At 44.5% G+C, this 25,311-nt stretch overlaps 1 long non-coding RNA gene across 4 annotated transcripts in view; it reads right to left on the minus strand.

Moving 5' to 3' along the window:
- Positions 1 to 24,472, minus strand: part of LOC138984396 (uncharacterized) — a 106,990-nt gene extending 82,518 nt beyond the window's left edge. For 2 of the 4 annotated variants that reach the window (XR_011461655.1, XR_011461656.1), the window contains exons 1-4: positions 24,378 to 24,472; positions 21,898 to 22,094; positions 21,625 to 21,768; positions 3,546 to 3,644 (exon numbers count right to left, since the gene is read on the minus strand). This is a non-coding gene — a long non-coding RNA (uncharacterized lncRNA). Of the gene's footprint in view, positions 1 to 3,545; positions 3,645 to 10,548; positions 10,730 to 21,624; positions 21,769 to 21,897; positions 22,095 to 24,377 lie in introns of all 4 variants that reach the window. The other 2 variants (XR_011461657.1, XR_011461658.1) reach the window with 2 other exon arrangements.
- Between the last annotated feature and the right edge of the window lie 839 nt (positions 24,473 to 25,311).

Consider the following 25,311-nt stretch of genomic DNA (forward strand, 5'->3'; position numbering starts at 1 on the left):
GGAACATTTCATGCAAAGATGGGCTCAATAAAGGACAGAAATGGTATGGACCTAACAGAAGCAGAATATATTAAGAAGAGGTGGCAAGAATACACAGAAGAATTGTACAGAAAGATCTTCATGACCCAGATAATCACGATAGTGTGATCACTCACCTAGAGCCAGACATCTTGGAATGTGAAGTCAAGTGGGCCTTAGAAAGCATCACTATGAACAAAGCTAGTGGAGGTGATGGAATTCCAGTTGAGCTATTTCAAATCCTAAAAGATGATGCTGTAAAAGTGCTGCACTCAATATGCCAGCAAATTTGGAAAACTCAGCAGAGGCCACAGGACTGGAAAAGGTCAGTTTTCATTCCAGTCCCAAAGAAGGGCAATGCCAAAGAATGCTCAAACTACCGCACAATTGCACTCATCTCACACGCTAGGAAAGTAATGCTCGAAATTCTCCAAGCCAGGCTTCAGCAATTCATGAACCATGAACTTCCAGATGTTCAAGCTGGATTTAGAAAAGGCAAAGGAACCAGAAATCAAATTGCCAACATCTGATGGATCATCAAAAAGCAAGAGAGTTTCACAAAAACATTTATTTCTGCTTTATTGATTATGCCATAGCCTTTGACTGTGTGGATCACAGTAAACAGTGGAAAATTCTGTAAGAGATGGGAATACCAGGCCACCTGACCTGCCTCTTGAGAAATCTGTATGCAGGTCAGGAAACAACTGTTAGAACTGGACATGGACCAACAGACTGGTTCCAATAGGAAAAGGAGTACATCAAGGCTGTATATTGTTACCCTGCTTATTTAACTTATATGCAGACTACATCATGAGAAATGCTGGGCTGGAGGAAGCACAGGCTGGAATCAAGATTGCTGGGAGAAATATCAATAAGCTCGGGTATGCAGATGACACCACCCTTATGGCAGAAAATGAGGAGAACTAAAGAGCCTCTTGATGAAAGTGAAAGAGAAGAGTGAAAAAGTTGGCTTAAAGCTCAACATTCAGAAAGCGAAGATCATGGTATCCATCCCATCACTTCATGGCAAATAGATAGGGAAACAGTGGAAACACTGGCAGACTATTTTTGGGGCTCCAAAATCACTGAAGATGGTGACTGCAGCCATGAAATTAAAAGACGCTTGCCTCTTGGAAGGAAAGTTATGACCAACCTAGACAGCATATTAAAAAGCGGAGACATTACTTTGCCAACAAAGGTCCATCTAGTCAAAGCTATGGTTTTTCCAGTAGTCATGTATGGATGTGAGAGTTGGACTATAAAGAAAGCTGAGTGCCAAAGAATTGATGCTTTTGAACTGTGGGAGTCCCTTGGACTGCAAGGAGATCCAACCAGTCCATCCCAAAGGAAATCAGTCCTGAGTGTTCATTGGAAGGACTCATGTTGAAGCTGAAACTTCAATACTTTGGCTACCTGATGTGAAGAACTGACTCATTTGAAAAGACCCTGATGCTGGGAAAGATTGATGCAGGAGGAGAAGGGGACAACAGAGGATGAGATGGTTGGATGGCATCAACGATTCAATGGAGATGAGTTTGGGTAGACTCCGGGAGTTGGTGATGGACAGGGAGGCCTGGCGTGCTGTGGTCAATGGGGTCGCAAAGAGTTGGACACAACTGAGAGACTGAACTGAACTACTGAAGTGATCTCTACATATAGGAGTATGTCTGTAATTTAATAGAATTAGGGCTTCCCTTGTGGCTCAGCTGTTAAATAATTCACCTACAATGCAGGAGACCTGGGTTCAATCCTAGGGTTGGGAAGATCCCCTAGAGAAGGGACAGGCTACCCACTCCAGTATTCTGGCCTGGAGAATTCCATGGACTGTATAGTCCATGGGGTCACAAAGAGTCAGACAAGACTGAGCAACTTTCACTGATAGAATTATTATAAATAATTCCTGTAACTAGAATTCCTGAATCAAATATTTAGTATTTGTCATTCTGATACTGCCAAATTGCAAATTCATGTCACCTGACACAGCATCCTTTGCCACCTTTCTATCACATTTATTTTTTTCTTACCTATTGTGTAGTGATGACATAAAAATATTCCCTGATTTGTCCATTGACTTTTGACCCAGCTATGATTGTTTTTGCATGGATATATTTTTTAAAACCTGGTTAATATTTTCAATCTTTTATTTTATGACTGCTATAACTTGTCATATATTTAAAGGTTCTCTTCAGTCATAAATTATAAGAAAATTGTTTATTTTTTTTTCTATTTTGTGGTTTCATATTTTTCTATTTAAAAATCTGTAACCCATATGGAATTTATTTGGTAACATTTGAGGTATGGCTCCAATTATGTACTTATTATTATAGCTAACTACCCTGTTGTCCAAATATCATTGATAAAAACCCAGTGGTTCCAGTGATTTGAAATGGGACCTTTTGTTTTGTGTGTTGTCCAGGCGCTAAGTCACACCCAATTCTCTGTTACCCCATGGACTGTAGCCTGCCAGGCTCCTCTATCCATGGAATTTCCCAGGCAAGAATATTAAAGTAGATTGGCATTTCCTTCTCCCAGGGTTTTTCCCAACAGGGATCAAACCCTCATCTCCTGCATTGGCAGATGGATTTTTTACCACTGAGCCACCAAAGGAGCAAAATGGGACCTTTAGCATGTGCTAAATCCCTATATATATTTGGATCTACATCTTAATTTTCTATTCTATCTCTTCATTTATGTACCAGTAGCACCCTCGTTTGATTTTTTTTAATGTAACTAAAAGTAGTTGTACCTTCAATTTTTAAAAATTTATTTATGTATCTCCTTAAGTAACTCTTTCCCTGGGTCAGTGATCCATGAAAACAAGGTTTCCTGTCTGTGTCTTACAACTTTGTTTACTTTCCCTCAGATAGCTCAGGACTAGATTTTTCTTAGTCTTTCAGGAAAAGAAATTTAGCCTCTACAACCTAAGTGCCATAGTCAAATGAATGGCATAACCTTGGGCTTATGAGATGACCATAGGAATATCATATTTTACTTTTCCAAATCCTGGTGCACAACACAGTCACAAGGAACAGGCTCTTTGATTTCTATGCTAATTCTAAGTCACTTCAGTCATGTCCAACTCTTTGCGACCCCATAGACGGCAGCCCACCAGGCTCTGCCTTCCCTGGGATTCTCCAGGCAAGAACACTGGAGTGGGTTGCCATTTCCTTCTCCAATGCATGAAAGTGAAAAGTGAAAGTGAAGTCGCTCAGTCGTGTCTGACTCTTAGCGACACCATGGACTGCAGCCTACCAGGCTCCTCCATCCATGGGATTTTCCAGGCAAGAGTACTGGAGTGGGGTGCCATTGTAGCCACTTTAAAATAAAAGTTGTATAATAAATGAATATTTACTATATAGCAAGTTGTTTCAGTTGGGATGCCTTTGGTTTCAAGTCATAGCAACAGATTCAAACCACCTTCCAGAATAAGGAAATGCATGAACTGTGATAACTAGTTCTCAAAGAGCAGGGAGATGGATAGGCAGTGTCAGTATCCTGGCCGTGTCATTATAAATCCAGGCTCTTACCATTTTATGTTCCTCCATCCTCAGTCGTTGGCTCCATTCTCAGGCTGATGGAAAAATGTCTTCAGCGTTTCCAAGTATCTTCTCCAGACATGACAACACCTTGAGAAAGAAGAGATAGCATCTCTTTTTGTTATTTTAGGCAAGGAAACGTTTCCCAGAAGTCTCCCATGTATGACTGGTCAGAATTTGGTGACTTTCCCATTTCCAAATCAATTACTGACAATAGGAATGTGATCACCTTAAGGTCAATCAGACCCATCCCTAGGGTGGGTGAAGGTGAATTCCCACCAAGGCACATGGCTGCTTGCAAGATGGTGAACATCTGCACAAAACCTGGATTCTGGTAGTGACAGGAGTGGGCAATGGAAGCTGATAATGAGTCTGCCCCATGCCCCTCTCTTTTTCTCTCTCCTGCCTGTTTCCCTTTGCAAGACATCCAACAACGTCCCCCTTCACGTATACTTAGTGTTTAGTCACGTATTAACTGCAAACTACAAATTCAGTCAACACTCATGGAACTCATACTACATGCCCAATACTATGTGAGGAGCTGAGGACTAGAAGAAGGAAAGACAGGGATCCCAATCTCCATGATTTAATGGGAGAGGCAGAAAATTAATGAATTTCATAGTACAGTGATAAGTGCTCTATGTACGTAATCTAAGGGTGCTATGGGAGTTCTAAAGAATGAATAACTTCATAAGGAACTTCACAGTAAAACAAACGGAATATTCCAGCTGAGCTTTGAAAGATAAGTAGGTAATCAAGGAAGAAGGATATTTAGGCAGGGAAATTAGCTAGTACCAAGGACCAAGAGGACATTGGGCTGGCATGGTCAGGTCACTACAAGTGTAAGATGCCAGTGAGGTGCTGCTTTAAACAAAGAATCAAGGCATCTGGGGGAAGTTTTGGGTCCTGATTAGCAACTTGTTTTATGCTGTTTAAGAGACATCATCAGTGGATATCATCCCTAAGAAGCTCTGAGAGAGGTTAAAGCTAATCATAGCATTCAAACACAAACAGCATATTATGAATCAACTATAGAGTGGCGCTAGTGGTAAAGAACCCATCTGCCAATGCAGGAGACATAAGAGATGCAGGTTCGATCCCTGGGTGGGGAAGATCCCCTGGAGGAGGGCGTGGCTACCCACTCCAGTATTCTTGCTTGGAGAATCCCCATGGACAGAGGAGCCTGGTGGGCTACAGTCCATGGGGTCGCAAAGAGTCTCACACAACTGAGGCGACTTAGCACACAGCACATTAGAGATGACACACCTCTCAGAGACCCCCAAATCTTCCTCTCACTTCACAATCACACTTCTCGCAAGTGATATCCACACTAACAATCTTCTTACTTCCATTCAATCCTTAATCCCAACCCTCTGAGGTTAACGATATGGTAGTTATTCCTGCAAAGGTCACCAGTGGCCTCGATAACTATAAAAACATAATAAAACCAACAACAAAATAACTCTTCTTACATCCCACCTTCCAATCACATGAACTATTTATAATTCACAGATTACATTGATTAATACATTTAGAGACCATAGGTACTGAAAGTATGAATTCTTTCTCCCTTCAATATAAAATTAAAATTAAAAGCATTCCTAAATCATAATCTTTTCCATAGGGACTTCATTTATCATTTTCTGTCCAAAAAAATTCCCTTTCTCTGTACCTCTGCTTTATTGCTTATTTAAACACATGCCCACCAATTGAGTAATCCAGCAATAAACATACTCATACCTCATTTGTAGTAGGTAAATTGTGTCCCCCCCAAAAGATATATTCATCCAGAACCTCAGAATACAATCTTATTTGGAAGAAGAGCCTTTGTAGATGTAATGATTCTTAGAGATGGAAATACCAGATCACCTTACCTGTATCCTGAGAAACCTGTACTCAGGACAAGAAGCAACAGTTAGAACAGGACATGGAACAATGGACTGGTTCCAAATTGGGAAAAGAGTACATCAAGGCTGTATATTGTCACCCTACTTATTTAACTTATTTGCAGAATACATCATGCAAAATCCTGGGCTGGATGAAGCACTAGGCAATCAAGATTGCCTGGAGAAATATCAATAACCTCAGATACATAAATGATACCATCCTAGTAGCAGAAAGCAAAGAGGAACTAAAGAGCCTCTTGATGAAGGTGAAAGAGGAGAGTGGAAAAACCTGGCTTAACACTCAACATTGAAAAAACTAAGATCATAGCAACCAGTCCCATCACTTCAGAATAGAATACAATAGAAGGGGCAAAAGTGGAAACAGTGACAGATTTTCTTTTCTTGGGCTCTAAATTCACTGTGGCCGGTAACAGCAGCCACAAAATTTAAAAAAGACACTTGCTCCTTGGAAGAAAAGTTATGACAAACCTAGACAGCATATTAAAAAGCAGAGACATCACTTTTCCAACAAAGGTCCATATAGTTAAAACTATGGATTTTCCAGTAGTCATGTATAGATGTGAGAGTTGGACCGTCAAAGGCTGAGCACTGAAGAACTGATCCTTTGAACTATGGTGCTGGAGAAGACTCTCGAGAGTCCCTTGGACAGCAAGGAGATCAAGCCAGTCAATCCTAAAGGAAATCAACCCTGAATATTCATTGGAAGGACTGATGCTGAAGCTCCAATATTTTGGCCACATGATGTGAAGAGCCAACTCATTTGGAAAAGACCCTGATGCTGGGAAAAATTGAGGACAGGAGGAGAAGGGGTGACAGAGGATAAGATGGTTGGATGGCATCACCGACTCAGTGGACATGAGTTTGAGCAAACCCTGGGAGATAGTGAAGGACAGGGAAACCTGGTGTGATGCAGTTCATGGGGTCTCAAAGAGTCAGACATGACTCAGCTACTGAACAACAAGATGTAATGAAGGTAAAGATCTCTAGAAGAGATGATTTTTGATTAGGGTAGGCCCTAAATCAAATTGATGAGCTTCCTTGTAAGAGATAAAAACAGAGAATCACAGAGACACGTGGGGAGAACACCACATGAAGATTAAGACAGAGATTGGAGCAATGCTTCTACAAGTCAAGGAATACCAAGAATTATTGAAACCCCCAAAGCTAGGGGAGAACATGGAAACAGATTCTTCCTCAGAGCCTCCAGAAGGAACCAACCCTGCCTGATGGGGACTTCTGGCCTCCAGAAATGTGAGTGAACACATTTCTGTTGCTTTAAGTCATGCAGTTACAATAATTTGCTATGGCAGTCCTAGGCAACCAATACATTACTGTGTAACGTTTTGAATTAAAATCAGGAATTTTTATTATAAGAAGACGAAACTCACTCCAGTTAGCTCAGGAAGAGGGGAATTTATTTTTAAGAACTGCAATCTCACAGGACACAAAGATGAGAAATCAAGCCTCCTGCTTTTGGATCTGGAAACCAGGGCTGGAACGAAAAGTGACTCTCCATCTCCCAGAGACATCTAATAAGCTCTCTCATATTGCTCCCTTTGTGAGTCATCCCATGCTGTCCCCTGGCTGGCTTCCTTTGCTTCATCACTCTCTGGATATGTGTGGTTCATTAAGGTGTCTTCAGCCCCAAGTCTCTGTAAATTTCAGCTTTGTTCCCCACATCCGACTTTGTCTCTCCAGCATCCTAATTACAAACTGTCAAGTAAGAAACTGGGTTGGCTTGGCTTAGTTGTTAGTTGACCCTGACAAACCATCAGGTGCCCATCTCTGGCCTATATGCAGCACATGAGGGGTGGAGCCCTGTGGCATGAGGGCTGTGCCTCCCAGGCTCTGGGCAAGAACTTCCCCTGTAGAGTTCACAGGAGTGCAGGTGAAGCTTGGCCTCTCTGGTACAATCTGGTCGTTTTTCTGCCTCCTTCACTGACTGAAAACCCCTCGAGGACAAGAATGTAGGTCTCAGTGCCTGAGACATGGTAGATATTCAAGATGAGTTTATTAAATACAAAGGAATTAGTTGAGCTTTGTAGAATTATATCTATTCAGTAGACCAAAAAAGGTAAATGTTTACGCCACTTTCTCTGTTCACTGTTTATGTCACTTTCCTGACAGAGTGGTCATTTTAAAGCTAACTTCCTTCCCTTAGGTCATTCTTGGAAATAGTAGAGAGATTATCTCTGTTTATTTCATAAAATGACACTCACAAAGCCACACAACCTCATCAGGTCCCTGATGAGTGGATATAAGGTAAACAGTTGTCTGACCTCTTTCTCTCTCTATTGGTGTCCAAACACCCTAGTCTTTTGGCCCATGCTATGATCCTTCTTAACAGAGAGCTCAGGCAAAGAGGTTGTTTGAGTTATTCTTTGCCTCTCTTTCCTTTTCTTGTCTTCCCTTTCACAAAATGGATTTTCCCCTCCAGAGAAGATCTCTTTCCAACTTTTTTTTTAAGTATAGTTGATTTACAATGTTGAATTCTTTTGCATACAGCAAAGTAATTCAGTTCTACGTATATATATATATATATATATATATATATATGTATAGAGACACAGAGAGAGAGATCTTATTTTAACAAAACAATCTGATGGAACATTCTTTCAGGAGCCTGTTTAGCTTTCTAGAAATTTTTCCTTTGCTTTGGCTACCACTAGTTTGTTGAGTGGAGAAGGCAATGGCACCCCACTCCAGTACCCTTGCCTGGAAAATCCCATGGATGGAGGAGCCTGGTAGGCTGCAGTCCATGGGGTCACGAAGAGTCGGACACGACTGAGCGACTTCACTTTCACTTCTCACTTTCATGCACTGGAGAAGGAAATGACAACCCACTCCAGTGTTCTTGCCTGGAGAATCCCCGGGACGGCGAAGCCTGGTGGGTTGCCGTCTATGGGGTCACACAGAGTTGGACACGACTGAAGTGATTTAGCATAGCATAGCATAGCATAGTTTGTTGAGACCCTTTCCTAATAGCCTCTCCCTTGGGTCTAAACTTCTCTAAGTATATAGTGCTGTGTCAGGGCCTGGTGAAGATAAGAAGTAACAAAAGATCCAGAAGACATAAACTCAGTTACTGCAGAGTTCATGCAGTGTGGAGCACCCAGCTAGGCCAACACTGGGAGGGCCCAGGAATCTTCAGGGCCTCATTTGCATGAGATTTGCAAATTAAAAGGATCCTGGTCAGGAACCCATTCTTCTCAGGCTGGTGGGGAAAATCTGATCATTGTTGTGCTAATCAGGTGGACTGACTCAGCCTAGGCAGGGGAGGAGGGAGAAAGGTTAATTCCCAAAACCATTCCCTTTCTCCAAGCCCAGCAGCCAGCATCCCTCCTGGCTCATCTGAAGGCCCCACAAATTGTCATTAAAGCTGCCCCAAAGGAGAAATATTGGAAAGGGAATATATGTAGGAATCTTTTAAAACCCTGCAAGACCTTCACACCATGATTCCTTCTGTGATGAATTACAAGTACCGAAACCTAAGTAAAATAACTTGTCCCTAAATTTCTAACTTTAAATATCAATACATCTCATCAATACATATCATCTCTTCTATGTACCAGCAAGAGGTAGCCATAGGTGGTGTCAAAAAGCTGTGTAGATGGCAGACCCCACACACAAGGCATTATGGCAACACACACACACCACACACAAGGCATTATGGCAACACACACACACATCCCACACACAAGGCATTATGGCAACACACACACACCACACACAAGGCATTATGGCAACACACACACACATCCCACACACAAGGCATATTATGACAACACACACACACATCTTGTCCAGAGAGATAAATGGCCCAATTGTCCTGCAACCAAAACCCAGTTCCCAGCTGGCCAGATTTCCAGAGAGCTAAAGCTGAGGGAGGCTGGTGTCCCCGGCACGGGGTAACTGCCAGGGTCCCCCATCAGGTAACCAGTAACTGTGAATGAGTGTTTCTTATGAATGAATGGGACCACTGGGCAGTTTGACCAACATTAAAACAAAGCATCGGATCTGGAGTCTTGAACATCCACAGAAAGGGCCTGAACCAGAGGAAGCTAACATAGAACATGGGACCTCTCTTCCCTGGAAAACTGCCCTTCCACCCCAGCCATCCGTTTCCCAATTCTCTCCTCACCCTGCTGAGAGCTCCCAGGCGGTGTCCTACCCACCCAGCTCACTTCCTATTCATTCATTCACTCATTCAACAAACATTAACAGGCACCTACTATGTGTCAGCCAGTGTGCCAGGCCCTGGAAAGACAGGGAGGCCAGACCCAGCCTGCTTGCCAGCCCTGCTGGGGACAGGGAGGCAGCCATTCCTCTGCTCCTCTCATCCCAGGCACGCACCACGCCAGGCCAGCTCTTCAGAGAACTACGGCTTCTCCATTTCTTCTTCCTGACACTCACCTCGTGCAGGAGCAGTGGCTCAGAAAATCTATCTTTTCACTCGCATTATAGGATTTTTTTTAAAGCAGCAGCAGCCTTACCTTCCAAGAAGCCTATGGCTTAGCCTAATATTTATATGTATTTGCATTTCCTTTGTACACATGGATGGGGAAAGAAAGGGTGGGGAAGGGAATTTGGCTGGGAATGAAAATTAGCCCTGAGCCAATCCTCAAAGTGTTATTGCAATTGCCAATTTAAAATCAAGATGCAACTTGTTTAGCTAAAATTCAGATTATTTCCATCACTCCCACCCTGACTCTTCATCCCCTGCAAACTTGCAGCTCCTTAGCTGACCTGTGCATGACTCCCAGTCATATATGAGGGAGCTATATTTGGTGTTACTCTTAGATACACTGGAAATTTTCTAATTCTGCAGGTTTGGGTCATTTTCAGAGAGCTCTGTGGGCACCCTCTGGTGGCTGACTGAAAATTTTACCTGCAAAAATTGCAGTGGAACTGAGATGGCTTTATTTGGCAGTCGGGCTTTGCAGTTGGACGGTAAACATTGTAAGTTTATTTGCTGTACTTTGTACCACCTCTTTCGTCATACGATGCATGGCTGGAACCATGGCTCTGTGGCCTGTCAAAAGGATTGGCACCTTATAGAAAGGGCAGAGCTAAGGCATGAGGCCTACCTGTGGGGCAGTTTTTTCAAGACAGCCGGAGTGAGGAGGGTGAGGATAGCCCTTCCTTGGGCTCTCAGAGGACTCACCCAGGAGGAGAAGCCGCTGCAGGCCAGGCTTGAAGGGCTTTCTTCCCAGAATTCCTGTTTCTCTGCTGCTCCTAGGAGCAGCCATTCCTAAGAATCATCCTGATCTGCAGGAAAGAGCACCGATGAAAGAGTGGAGGAGAGGCAGGAAGAAAAACTCTCTCCACCTGAGGATGCCGCCCCAAGCCCTACAATCAGAGACTCTGAAGCGCACAGCTGCTCTGTCAACACAGTAAATACCCACACCTGATTTCCCTTGGCTCTTTCTCCAGGGACTTTATTAGTCTCGGGATACCCCCTCAAAGTCAGCTCAGGTGGCCTTTATTTTGCAAAGAGTGAAGAACTAATGTGATGTCACCCAACCTGCTGGGGACGGGGGAGATTCAAGATTGGAGTTTTCTCACCTGCCCATTGATGCTGGGGAATATTTACCTGCAGTGGTCTCAGTCACCCCTACCCTGCACTCTATCAGAGCAAACTACTCTTGACCAGCAAATCATGATGAGACCTCTAAAGGGCAAGGTCTTAGGGAAGGGTACACTTGAGGGTCAGGAGAGTAGCCATGTCACAAGTGGGTTCCAGAAGCTGGCAAGAGAACCCAGTACTCAGATTCCAGGTTCCCTCCATAGGCTTCATTTGGCCCAAACACTACCGTTTACCTGGAATCAAAGAGGCGCTGTCTACTGGGAGCAGCCTTCTTTATTGCTACCATTTTTCATTTGCTTTCTTTCACAACCAGGCCCCAGGGCAGAAGAGAAGGCTGGTGAGCCATCAGTCACCCCACACTGACGGGGGCAGCCCCATTCTGCCCCGTTGGGTCTGAGAGCACCACTGGAGCAGACAGTATCTTTGGTGGGCAGCCCAGAAGCTAAGATGTGACTGGAGCACAGCGAGAAAAAAAACTTTAAAAACCAGTGTGACCACACCCTGGGAATAGACAGATCAACTAGGTTCAGAGCCATTAGCCTGGAGGCAGGGCAGTCTGGGAGCTCCTGTTGAATGTGAGCTGAGCTCATGGGTTTCTCCCTTTAGCCTGTGCTTCCAGCAGAATGCAAATACTATGGCAAGGTTACTATGTGTCAAGCCCGCGGAATGGAGTGGACAGCGTGCTCACTGCAGCTAAAGATGCAGTGCAGCCACCACCTACCCTAAACCCTTCATGCAGATGAACTCATCAGCCCTGGTGACAATCAAATGAAGGAGGTGCTGCTGCTGCTGCTAAGTCGCTTCAGTCGTGTCCGACTCTGTTCGACCCCATAGACGGCAGCCCACCAGGCTCCCCCGTCCCTGGGATTCTCCAGGCAAGAACACTGGAGTGGGTTGCCGTTTCCTTCTCCAATGCATGAAAGTGAAAAGTGAAAGTGAAGTTGCTCAGTCGTGTCCAACTCTTAGCGACCCCATGGACTGCAGCCCACCAGGCTCCTCCATCCATGGGATTTTCCAGGCAAGAGTACTGGAGTGAGGTGCCATTGCCTTCTCCATAGTATATGATAGCAGTACCATTTTACTGTTGAGGAAACAGAGTCATAAGTAAGTAAAGTGTTAGTCGCTCAGTCGTGCCCGACTCTTTGCGACCCCATGGACTGCAGCCCACCAGGCTCTTCTGTCCATGAGATTTTCCAGGCAAGGATGCTGGAGTGGGTTGCCATTTCCTTCTCCAGAGTATCTTTCCAGCCCAGGGATCGAACCTGGGTGTCCTGCACTGCATGCAGATTCTTTTACCAACTGATCTCCAGGGAAGCCCTTGTAGAGTCATAGAGGAGTTAAACAAGGTTACACAGCTAGCAAGAGGCAGAACCTGAATTCAAATCCAGGCAACTAGACTCCCGAATCCCAGCTCTAATTGTTACACTCTACCACCTGTCTCCCAGGGCAGTGTTGCAAAGCTCCCACTTGTTAGGTGTTGCAAAATTTCTGCTAGACGTTGGTGAGCAACCCTCTGGCTTTGTGGCCCGCCGCAGAGCCCAGGGAGTGGCCCTCCTGCCCCCTAGAGCTGATGTGGAGAGGGCCCTGGCTCTGGGCACTGCTCCAGGGATCTCTTCCAGGAGCTTGGGGTTCACTGCCACTTCTGACTAGCAGAGTAACATGAGTCTTGACTCTGCCCAGGTAGCCTGGGTCTGTCTATCTAGGGCTTCAGACCTGGGCTGGTGTCCCTCTCTCCCTTGGCCGGATTATTCCGATTACCCTGGAAGCACAGATATTTAGTTTATGGGACATAAAGACAGAGCCAGTTCCTTCACTGAGCATCAGGCTCCCCAGGGCTCTGCTTAGACAGCCACTCAGGAAATTGGGGAGGGGGGCTCAATCCCAGAGCTGCTCTGAGGAGGCAACATCCATAGGGTGTTACTCTACTTTCCATTTGCATTAACACTGATTAAATCAAACACTTAGCTATTTGATTAAGAAATGTCTCAGACAGATTTTCCTCCTTCCTCACTTACTGATCACATACCTGGCCACCTTCCAAAAGAGATCTGGTCTTTGTCTTTTAAGATTTGTATTCTGGCAGGTAGAGTTTTATCGAATGGGATCAACACCATGACACCAACGTTAAATTGCCTGGTGCCTGTGCTGGCTGTTTCCCATCTGTCCCTCCAGATCTCACTTCACACTTCTCCAACTGCTCTGTGTGCCCCAGGGAACTGACCTACAGGGGGCCATCAACAGGTTCCTGTTCTTCTGGCTTTTGTTGAGTCCACCCAGTGGTCACTGGCAGTAAATAAGTAGGCAGGAGATGAGAGAAGTCAGCGGGGTTGTCTCCCTGGCTCCCCTCCTGCCAGGCTACCATGGATTATCTGTGTCCCTCTACTGAGGCCACAACTCATATAGCCCAGTAACCACTGATAGTTATAAACTACCCCCTGACACTTAATAGCTTAGCTCTGTGGGCAACTCATCTCTGTCCCACATGGCGTAAGCCAGAGCAGCATGCCTAGGGTTGGAGAATCCACTTCCAAGATGGCTAACAAGTCAGTGCTGGTTATGGTCTGGGCGAGCTTAGTCAGGGCTGTCAGCGGAGGTAGCAGTTTCCCAGGTGGGCCTCCACTTGGGGTTGTTAAACTTGCTCCCAGCAAGTGTCCAAGGGAAAGGAAATGGAAGCTTCTAGTCTTTAAGACCTGGGCCTGGAAACAGCTATACAAACTTCTGCCAGGTTCTGTTGGTCAAAGCAGTTGCCCAGGTCCCTCTGATTCAAGGTGAAAGACCACAGAGCCCTACTCTTGATGAAAGGAGTATCAGAGAATTTTATCCGTCTTTAACCCACCACATTTTGTAAGTGCCCCTCCTATGGCTACCCACTCCAAGATCCACAGCCAGTCCCTCCCTTTCTCCATGAGGGTGTGGAGCAGCTAGCTCCCCATTAGTGTTCATCCCAGGGTTCTACAGTTTCCCTGGTTTGATTTCCCTAAACTCTGATCACACATTTCTAACAGTCTCTTTATTAAACTCCTCCTCAAAACATCCAGTTGCTGTGTTCCCAGGTATCTGGTGGGATCCTGGCAACATTCCTCTGCAAAGTTCCCACTTGCCCCCCACAGGTATATCCCCTGAAACCACCTCCTTAAGACCTTTCCTGCAAACTCCCACTAGCCCCCAAACTTCCCACACTCCGTCTGCTTCCGCTTTACCCAGTGCTTTCCTTCTGGCCCTGGGAGAACTCTGCTCAGTCATTAACTGCACAGACTTATCAAAATAATTACTGCCTTCCTGCTTCCAGGGTGCTCCTGGCTTCCTATCCACCTCACCCAGAAAAATGTTAGCACTTTTATAGAACTCTATAGTCAAATCTAAACCCAAAGAGAAATCACTAAAGACAGATATTTGTGACCCTCCAGTTAAGCCAATAAAGGACTCCTCCTGGTCAAGCTAGGCTTTCAGATCCCCTCAGACCACACTGGCAAACCTCCAAACCTTCCTGCTTTCAGCCTCCCCTAGATGTTTACCTTGACCTAGGGTCTCCATGCAGAGCTTGAAGATCTATTTTCCTTTCTTTGACTTTTTCATGAGGACTCTCATGCTTTCAATGTGGGAACTATAACTGATAAATTCAGAACCAGGGCAAAAGGGCATATTTATTGCTCCAATGCCTCGTTTCATTCAAAGACAAGTATATTTCCAGCAATTGAGAAGGAACAAAGGTTCTATTTCTATGACACTGTAAAAGATAGCATTTTCTGGATTCTTATCTGGAACTCTGATAGTTACGGTATCCGTCATGTACTTAATCAGCAGAGCTGAGAAAGGCAGCACTAAACTATTTCTAAAGCACTTTCTCATCTTCTATTACTTCTAGAATGTCTTTTCAATATTTAATTCATTGACGAAATATTTTTTGAACACTTGCTATTATGTGGCAGTACTGGGAACAATGATGAACAAAAACAGATGGACGAGAAGACACATGACTCAAAGAATTCCACAAATAAATCTAAGATAACACATTGCAATACCAGTTTCCTTGTAATATGACGGTGTACAGAAGGGAGATAGTGATAATCAGTCAGGTCAGAGATAGGTATCTGTCAGCCTTAAGTTCCACCAATGCTCTTGCCCTCTACCAAACTCAGCACTGCCCAGGGGATAAGGTGAAACAGCTAAAACGAAAGTGTTAGCCCTGCTGCTTGTAGCCCTGAGCTGCTAAGTGCTTAAGACCTCCACCTACAGCAGTCCTGTCAGGTCCCTAGTCCAACACACCCACCCTTTGAGATATCAGGAACCCTGGGCACCACTCCCGTCAGTGGCAGGCATATGGAGTCCATCCTGGTAAGAGGCTTCTTCTGAAGCACAGTGAAGTTGCACCTTGTCAAGGTCTTCCTCATGATGTCTACCTGTTGCCATGTTAAGCTGCCCAAGGTCTCTCATCCAAGCAGCCCCTACCCCATTATCTGAGATGCCTCAGGGGAATGTTGCCAGAGATGCCGGTGGCATATTGCCCAGGTCTTTTTTTACATTTTTTTTTTAAATTGAAGTATAACTGACTTATAATGTTACGTTAGTTTCAGGTATATAGCAAAGAGATTCAGTTATACATACATATATGTTCTTTTTCAGATTCTTTTCCCATATTGCTGTTGCTGTTTAGTAACTAAGTCATATCCAACTCTTTGTGACCCATAGACTGTAGCCTGCCAGGCTCCTCTGTCATGGAATGTCCCAGGAAAGAATACTGGAGTCTTTTCCCATATAGGTTATCATAAAATATTGAATAGAATTTCTGATGCTATACAGTAGATCCTTATCTATCTTATATATAGTAATATGTATATGTCACTCCCAATCTCTCAGCTTATCCCTCCCTGCCTCTTTCCCCCCAGGTAATCATAAGTTTGTTGCCTACACCTATGACTCTATTTCTGTTTTGTAAGTAAGTCCATTTGTATCAACTTTTAGATTATATAAATGTGATAGCATATGATATTTACTTCACTTAATAATATGACAATATCTAGGTTCATCTATGTTGCTATAAATGGCATTATTTCATTCTTTTCCACGGCTGAGCAATATTCCATTGTGTGTGTGTGTGTACATATACACACATATACACCACATCTACATCCATTTGTCTGTCAATGGACATTTAGGGTATTTCTAAGTCTTGGCTATTGTTAATAATCCTGCTATGAACATTAGGGTGAATGTGTCTTTGAATCAGAGTTTTCTCTGGATATATGCACAAGTCCAAGTCTTTAAAGAACTGGGCTTTAACCTTCCCTTAGTTCATGTGCAAATGGAAGTCTTTCTACCATGAGTCTGGGCATTACTACCCTGATATTTAGTTTTAGTTGCTCCTCTCCTTATAGCTAATTATGGGTAAAAGTATACATTTAGGCAGTACCCAAGGTTCTCTGGGCCCATGTTCATCCTGTCTTCTAAGGAGAGCCAGGTGCAGTGGGCAGCCCGCAGGGATTCTGTGTTGCCCAGATACTGCCCGTGTAACTACAGCAGGTACTCCACCAAACTCTGCCCTTCCCTGCTCCTCCCTGCTGGTGTGTGCACAATGTGTGTCTGCCTCACAGCTGAGGCCTACGTGCTAGGATGAATGTTCCCATCTGAGGATGCTAGTCTGGTGAGGCAACAAACCATCACTGAGAGAAACATGAGTCAAAGTTGGATTTAAAAGCTGGTGCTGCCACTTACCAGGTATGTGCTTGTGGGCACCATCCTGAAACAGCCTTGGTTTCTTCATCAACCAAAAAAAAATGAGATAATCATTTCCACCTTCCAAGAATAAATAAAATAACAACCACCCTAGGACACTGCTGGGAACCCAGAAGGTGTTTGACAAATATCACTTCCGCTTCTGTTCTGACACATCTGCTACAGCCAAAGACCCTCCAGCTAAGGCAATACTCAGCCATCTGCCTCAAGACTAAAGCAAGGTGCCGATTATGAAAAACACACTCCATTTGCTGAAATAAAACACACTTCCCCAGAGTGAAGGACGGCATCCTGAACACTTTGGAAGCAGAGAAGTCAGATCCCACAAAGAACACCAGGGTGTGAGCTGAGTTAGGATTGCAGGTGCAGCTGGAGTGGGAGGCCTGCCAGATCTAAGTTGTTTTTGTTGTTCAGCGCTAAGCCGTCTGACTCTCTGTAACCCCATGGACTGCAGCATGCCAGGTTTCCCTGTCCTTCACCATCTCCCGGAGCTTGTTCAAACTCAAGTCCATTAAGTCAGTGATGCCATCCAACCATCTCGTCCTCTGCCGCCCCCTTCTCCTTCTGCCCTCAATCTTTCCCAGCAACAGGATCTTTTTCAATGCCAGATCTAAGAGATTCTGTTAATCCTGAGGGAGCAAGTGTGGATATGGGAAACATTTTAGATACAGTGGGCCAACCGCCCTAAAATGCTGCAGTGACCTTGACTCAAGCCAGCCAGTCCATGCCCACCCCCATCCTGTGAGGAAAATGATGGAGCGGCACAGACAAGGACCCGACACTCCTGAAATGGGTGAGCTAGTGCCACGCCACTTCTGGGACCAGAACAGGATCTGTGAAAGTGTCTGACGTCACTAACAACACTGACAAGTGGGGCTTGATGACTCTCCAAGCTGAGTCCAGAGGGAAAGAGCCTCCCTCTGCCTGGCTTGGAAACAGGCGGCGAGAGGCAGCATCCTCTGGGGCTCAGCACAGTGGGCTGGCCTCTGGAGCATCTGAATAAATGTGTGTTGTTCTGTGCGCCCAGACTGCCTTTCCTTGGGTGACCTTGCTGCCAGCAGCGTCTTTGTTAGCGCGTGGACTTTCATCATATTCAAAAGAGTCTACATTTGAAAGAAGTTAAGCTGAAGGAAGCTGGGAAAAAAAGGATTCAGAGAAGGCCTGCTGGGATAGCACAAACCTTCAGCCAAGGGCCCGAGTGGATAGTTCGCAGAGGAGACTTTTTCTCTCACACACACTTTTCCAAAAGCAAGGCTCACCCGAATCACCATGATCATCGTCACCATTATTGAAAGTTGACCATGTGCCCAGAACTCTCCAGAGCATATCACATCTCTTCTGGAATTTGACTCTCACAACCACTCTGTGAGGTAAGTGTATCTCTATTATCACCAGCCCCAGGTCATTCTTGTTAATAACTGATAAAGCTGCAATTCTCAATTTATGAAGAGTAATGAAGAAAAGGGCTTCCCTGGTGTCCCAGTGATAAAGAATCCACCTACCAATGCAAAAGATGCTGGTTTGATCCCTAGATCAGGAAGATCTGCTGGAGAAGGAAACAGCAACCCATTCCAGTATTCTTGCCTGAGAAATTCCATGGACAGAGCCTAGCAGGTTATAGTCCATGCGGTTGCAAAGAGTGGGACACAACTCAGCGACTAAACCAACCAAACAACAACGAAGAAAAGTACAGCATCTTCAAATTAGAGTCCCCTCAGGATAAGGACTTCAAAGTTACAGACTCTAAAGGGGTCTTCAAGCTGCCCTAGTCACTCCCTCCAGCTTCCTCTGTTTCCAAGGGCAGGAAGGATGGGTCCCTAGGCCCTCAGTGAAACATCACCTCTTTACTGTGCTCTTCCCTGTCGGCACACACTGTAAATTATATTCGGGAGGTTTTCAGTACTGCCTTCTTATCCTATCTTCTTATATACATATATATATATATATAATTTAATTATTTGCTTATTTTTGGTTGCACTAAGTCTTTGCTGCTGCATGTGGACTTTTTCTAGCGAGTGGCAGCTACTCTTTGTTGAGGTACATAAGTTTCTCACTGTGGTGCCTTCTCTTGCTGCACAGTATGGGCTCTAGTCCCACAGGCTTCAATAGTTGTGGCATGCAGGCTTCGTTGCTCTGCGGCATGTGGAATCTTCCCAGACCAGGGACGAAACCCGTATCCACTGCAGTGGCAGCCTAGACTCTTATCCACTGTACCACCAGGGAAGTTCCTTAATCTCGTCTTCTTATTTAGGAAGATCAGAGCAAGATCCAGCCCCTTGTATGACCTGTGATTCACCTGTGCCCCTTGCTCAGAAGAAAACCACACTGGATTTTCTGCTTTGCTGTCACTGCCTTAAAATTCTTAATAAAATTTTTAACAAGGGATCCTGTATTTTCATTTTGCAATGAGCCCCACAAATGTCATAGCTGACCCTGGACAGAGCTTTAGGATTAGGGCAGGGAGAGGCAGCCATTCAAACCACAGTGAGTGTCTTGCCTGCACCCTCTTCTCATAAGTGGGCTTCCTGGTTAGAATACTGCATGTGATAAAGCGCACTGATGTGCCCCCCTTCCAACAAATGCAGATGAAATAGTTACTTGAAATGTGTCACTATGACAAGTTCAGTAGTAAATGTGTTTTTTCAAAAATTTAACTGTATGGTACCTGGTTTCAATTGCTAAAGACAGCCACCATCTCTCCCAGGTTTTACTTGATTTCATAAAAACCACAAAGAGCTCGCCACCTTTTCCTCATCACTGCTGAGTTCAGGAATTTCAAGTGTACAATCATAGCAATTATCACAATTTTGCGCAGATTTCCACAGCAAGACAGAGGGTCATAAGGAAGAAAAGGAACATTGTTTGCTGTCCAATTATGACTAGCATGTACGAACAGGACTAGAAGCCCTGATGTCAAAAACTCTTGTGTTGATCCTACCCTAGGCTTCTGGACATGCTTTAACAGATAAAGAGACAATAAGCCTAAATCGTTTTCCTAGGGCTGTGATCTGGAGAAGGCAATGGCACCTCACTCCAGTACTCTTGCCTGGAAAACCCCATGGACGGAGGAGCCTGGTAGGCTGCAGTCCATGGGGTCGCAAAGAGTCAGACACAACTGAGCGACTTCACTTTCACTTTTCACTTTCATGCATTGGAGAAGGAAACGGCAACCCACTCCAGTGTTCTTGCCTGGAGAATCCCAGGGACGGGGGAGCCTGGTGGGCTGCCGTCTATGGGGTCGCACAGAGTTGGACACGACTGAAGTGACTTAGCAGCAGCAGCAGCAGCAGGGCTGTGATCCCCTGAGATAGCACTTGTTTTTACCCAAAAACAAAAAGGAAAATATGAATAGGGAATCTGTTTGTGGAGACTTAGGGTCGGGCGTGACTGAGGGACTTCACTTTCACTTTTCACTTTTCATGCACTGGAGAAGGAAATGGCAACCCACTCCAGTATTCTTGCCTGGAGAATCCCAGGGACGGGGGAGCCTGGTGGGCTGCCGTCTATGGGGTCACACAGAGTCAGACACAACTGAAGTGACTTAGCAGCAGCAGCAGCAGGTTCCTCCAAATCTTAATTTCATGGCACTTAAAAATATGTCAGCAATATGAACCCAGGTAGATGTAAAATATTAAGTAAAAAAATAAGCAGAGTTTCCAAGATTTTTAAAATGAGGAACCACAGGACTTCCCCGGTGGTCCAGTGGTTAAGAATTCATCTTCCAATGCAGGGGCTGTGGGTTTGATCCCTGATTGGGGAACTAAGATCCCACATGCTGCGGAATAACTAAGCCTGCGTGCCGCAACTGCTGAGCCCCTGCATCCAACTAGAGAGAAGCCTACACGCTGTACCAAAAGATCCTGCATGCTGCAACTAAAACCAGCACAGCCAATAAATAAATATTTTCAAAATAATTTAAAAAAGAAGCCACTATTTTGACAGGTCTATTAACCCCTCCCCGCCACACATACCATTTTACCTCATTAATTCAAAGCCCAGAGATTTTCCTTCTCTAGGTTTGGTGCTAGAATAGCTGACACTTAGTGATATTTATTCCAAGGCACCATTCATTCATTCATTCCCTCATTTACTTACAAGGTCAAGTCAAAACATGTGGTCTCCTGAATAGGCTAATAGTTTAGCATCCCTTCCACCAATGTGCTTTTTATTGTTTGTTCAGTGTCTGCTTAGTGGAGGTGGGGAAAGCTGACTTTACATTAATAAAAAATGAAAATATCTTTGTTTATAACCCACATGTCAGCTATTCTCTCATCCTCTGAGTATTTTCAAAGCAAAACTCCACTTGCAGAAGAGCATTGGTAAGCGATGTAATTTACCGACACATTTGAAATGGTGATATAGAAAGGCATTTACATCGTACAGGAGACAAAACTGTGCTTGAAAAATCCCAATACCACATGTGTAGGATGATATATGTTCCAGGTAGACAAAAGAAAAATGTATTTAAAATAAACCTGCTCCTTTTGTCCTCAACTTTTTCTTCTAACTCTTGCCCTCACTCACCTTCCTGTCTTCAAAGAATCTTTGGTATGTCGATAGAATTAGTGGATCCTTGGTTAATCCAGCCAGTATGACCAGGAAGCCGAACAAAAGCAGGAAAGTCGGCTCTAGTGAGCGAAGACCAGCATCTCAAGGTGGCTACTGAGTCTGTATTCTCCTCCCCTCTCCCAAGCATCTCTACTCCCGTGCCCAGCTACACCTACTCTCACACCTGCCTTCAAGAAAACTTACCTCCGCAGTGGCCCACATACCCCAGAAAAGCCAGACACTGGCACACTCTCTTAGTCTAACTCTAAAGGGATGCTACCCATCTCATACTTGCCTGGATTTCCTCCATCGGGGTCCAAGGACCCAGGGCCCACTCTGAAATTGCTTCTGTAAACTAGATGGATGATCCTGTCTGATGGGTCACCCTTATCTGGGATCTCTTCAGTAGAAGGCCTCCGGGCAAAAAAGATCGTAAGTTCTGGAAACAGAAGATAGGGAGTTAGAAGCCCTTAGGACTCTGGGTACCAGGGAGAAAAGGTCCCTGATGTGGCCTGCAGAGAGGGGAGGGGCATATAAGAAGCCAAGGGGAAAGTTCCCGCTAATAGACCTGCAGCAGGAGCTGTTCGAATTTCTACTTCTCCCTCTTTCTTTCTGTTCCAGAGCTCTTCTGAAGGCCCTCCTGGCATGTGCAGAAGTGCATAGTGACAGCTTCTTGCTCCCCTTTACTTCTTGCACAGTCTTCTCTCCTATCCATAGAGACAGCTACTCCTTAAGCAGTTTTGATAGAAAACCAACAGTGATGACCTAAAAACAAAAATCATTAACTGAGCCTCAGAATGATGGAACATCTCCAGAATGAGACACACAAAATCCTCCCCTCAGGTCATGTATATTGAATGGGTGTTACTCCCAGGCTTTAAATTATTTTAATATGCCTTTCAGGTCACTTTCCTCTCTGTATAAGCCCCGTACTGAACCATTTCTTTCTGTCATTGTTACTACCATTGCTGGTGCCCCTAAACAGCACTTAGACCTGCCCTCTCTGCCCAATCTCACATTCTGGGTGGAGAAACAGGGAATACAGTAAAACAGCAACAACAAACCCAAATAGGATAAAGGGTGCAAATGTCCAGAGACTGTTGCAGAAAGAAAGTAATAGAGAAATCAAGAGGAGAGAGAGCTTTAACCAGAGGCCCACAGAATAGGAGAAGCATTAGAAGCAGAGGTTAGTGGTGCTGATTGTAGACAAAAGGCAATTCTACTCAGGTGAAAGTGAATTCCTCAGTCCCAACTAGTCCGTTCATTCCAAGTGAAAGGGCTCAAGACAGTGGTGGTCCTAGACACGTTGGGCAACTGGCTCTGATTCATAGACTTTGCCAATTTCCATGGTGCCAATACTCCTTCTGTGGCCTGTTTCACGCTACCAACTTATGACTTAACACAGAGTTGTAAAGACACACACAAAGTTGACTGTGGCCAAGCACGTGTAAGTTGGTTCAATCACACTACAGGGGCAAGACCTCTGATACCTACTGCTTAAATTTAATCAAGTTCCACCAGCCCCCAAATAGCACTTGTCAAGATGGAGATGTACTTACACAAAGCACCAAGCAGCTACATCAAAACCTGATGTGCTGCCTTCATACATAGAATAGAGAATATAACCTATCTGTAGCTCTGCAATTCCCTGACTATTGTTTGTAATTCTCTGGTCCACCTCTAGTCTTAGTAAGTATTCCCTTCTGTAAAGGACAGGACATATTATCAGCCTCTGCTCAACCTTTTGGGCTAGAGAGAATGCGTACCAGCCCAATCTATACTGTTACCACCATTGCCGTGCCCCCTGATAGCACCTCCCTAACTTCTGTCTGGATGTGCCTAACAGCAAGGTGGTCACATACTAACTATATCCATTCACAGTGCTAAAATGGTGACTTGGAGCCTCCAGTCTGGTAACCTATACTAATAGAACTCCTAGAAGTAAATATACTTCAAGACCCTCTGAACTCAAAGCTGCTTTTTTGCTGCAAAGAGAAACTGGAAACATCAGAAAGCAAGAGTGAGGGCTCTTCACAGACCTCTAATAGGAATCTCAGCTTTCCCTGGGGCCCTTTCAGCATTACCCCTCTACCCTTTTACAGCCACTCAACAAACAAACTCTACTATGGGGGTCAGGCCATAGCAATACTTTAGGACCTACTACCAGCGCAAGTACAGTAGGGCGGTGGGAAGCAATTGGCTGAGGGTAAGAGGGAGCCTGTGAGAGACAGGTGAGGCAGTGTCTAGTCTGAGTCTATACAAAGGACTTTTCTTCCATCCTATATGTGTCAAAGGCAGAGCAGTTTCAAATGTAAGGATAAAAAAAAAAAATCTCCCAAGTTCTCCCTTATCCTCTCTTCCAGTTGGAGATAAATGCAGGCTTTCTCAGAGAACAAGACAGAAATAAGAGACAAAAAAGATGTCCTGAAAAATAAATGTAAATATATATGTGAGAGGCTTTTTTTTTTTACATCCAAATACTCCTGCCAATTATTTTTGAAGAACTTGGTTATGGTTCATTTGGAAAGAACTGTTCTGAGTAGCTGTTCTGAAAAGTAGTCAATAAGTCCATTTATCATTTCTTGGAGCCATCTGAGCTTTACAACCATCCTCTCTTTCTCTTGGCCTCTACCCTTTTGCTTTCCAGGTGAATTGCACTAAATTCATTATGAGAGATTTTATTGTCTCATATTCCCCCTTGCTAAATACCTGACTGATTTCATTGTTTTCATGAACCTAAAAACCTAATTGACAGAGGGATGTGTGTTCCCTTCAAATTGCACATTCACGCACTGGCGGGGGGTCTGAGTGTATACGAGCATTCCAGAGTCCCTGGATATCGATCCTGATATTGCACAATTTTCCAATAAAGATCTGAATCACACAGATATAAGTTAGCAGAAGTATTGAAAATCTTGGGCTTTCAAGGTGGCTCAGTGATTTAAAAAATTGCCTGCCAATGCAGGAGATGCAGGAGACACGGATTCAATCCCTGGGTCAGGAAGATCCCTTGGAGGAGGAAATGGCAACCCAATTCAGTATTCTTACCTGGGAAATCCCGTGGACAGAGGAGCCTGGCAGGCTGCATTCCATGGGGTCACAAAGAGTCAGACACGACTGAACACACACGCGCGCATGCACTGAAAATCGTAAAGATGCACTGAATAAGAGATGCAGGTGGCTTCTTTGACTTAAAAAGCCTGCAGGCAATTGTGCGCCATGTTGAGAAGGGGAAGAGAATGCCACTGGGAGAGTTTATCATTCCTTAAATGTTTACATTTGTTTTCTCAGTTATAAAATTACCACATCCCTTTCAAGAACTCCACCAAATATGTCTATTGTCTGAAGAAACTGATTTTTTTCTTTTACTACAGCCTTCAAGATAGTCCAGGCTTCCCTTGTGTATCAGGTGGTAAAGAATCCACCTGCAATGCGGGAGATCTGGGTTCGATCCCTGGGTTGGGAAGATCCCCTAGAGAAGGGAAAGGTTCTATTCCTGGGCCCAGAAGTTCCACTGGAGAAGGGATAAGCTACTCACTCCAGTATTCTTTGGCTTCCCTGGTGGCTCAGCTGGTAAAGAATCCTTGTAATGTGAGAAACCTGGGTTCGATCCCTGGGTTTGGAAGATCCCCTGAAGAAGGGAAAGGCTACCCACTCCAGTATTCTGGCATAGAAAATTCCATGGATGTCCATGGGGTTGCAGAGTTGGACACAACTGACTTTCACGTTCAAGATAGTCCATGCACGACTTTTTAAAACACAGTTCAATAAGTCTGGGGGCTCTCTTTTGTCACAGGAGAGATGTGTGGGCTCACCAATTTCTTTAACATTTCTCTTCCCTAACTGCAGTGAAACACCATTCAGAACATTTGCAACACTCTCTCAGGAAGCATTGTTCATGACAGGAGAGAACCTAATACGGAACACACCTTGCACCTGACATTTTATAAACCTTTTCCTTCCTGCAGCAAAATCTTAAAAT

The sequence above is a fragment of the Bos mutus genome, chromosome 21 (assembly GCF_027580195.1).
Source record: "Bos mutus isolate GX-2022 chromosome 21, NWIPB_WYAK_1.1, whole genome shotgun sequence".
NCBI classification, from domain to species: Eukaryota; Metazoa; Chordata; class Mammalia; order Artiodactyla; family Bovidae; genus Bos; species Bos mutus.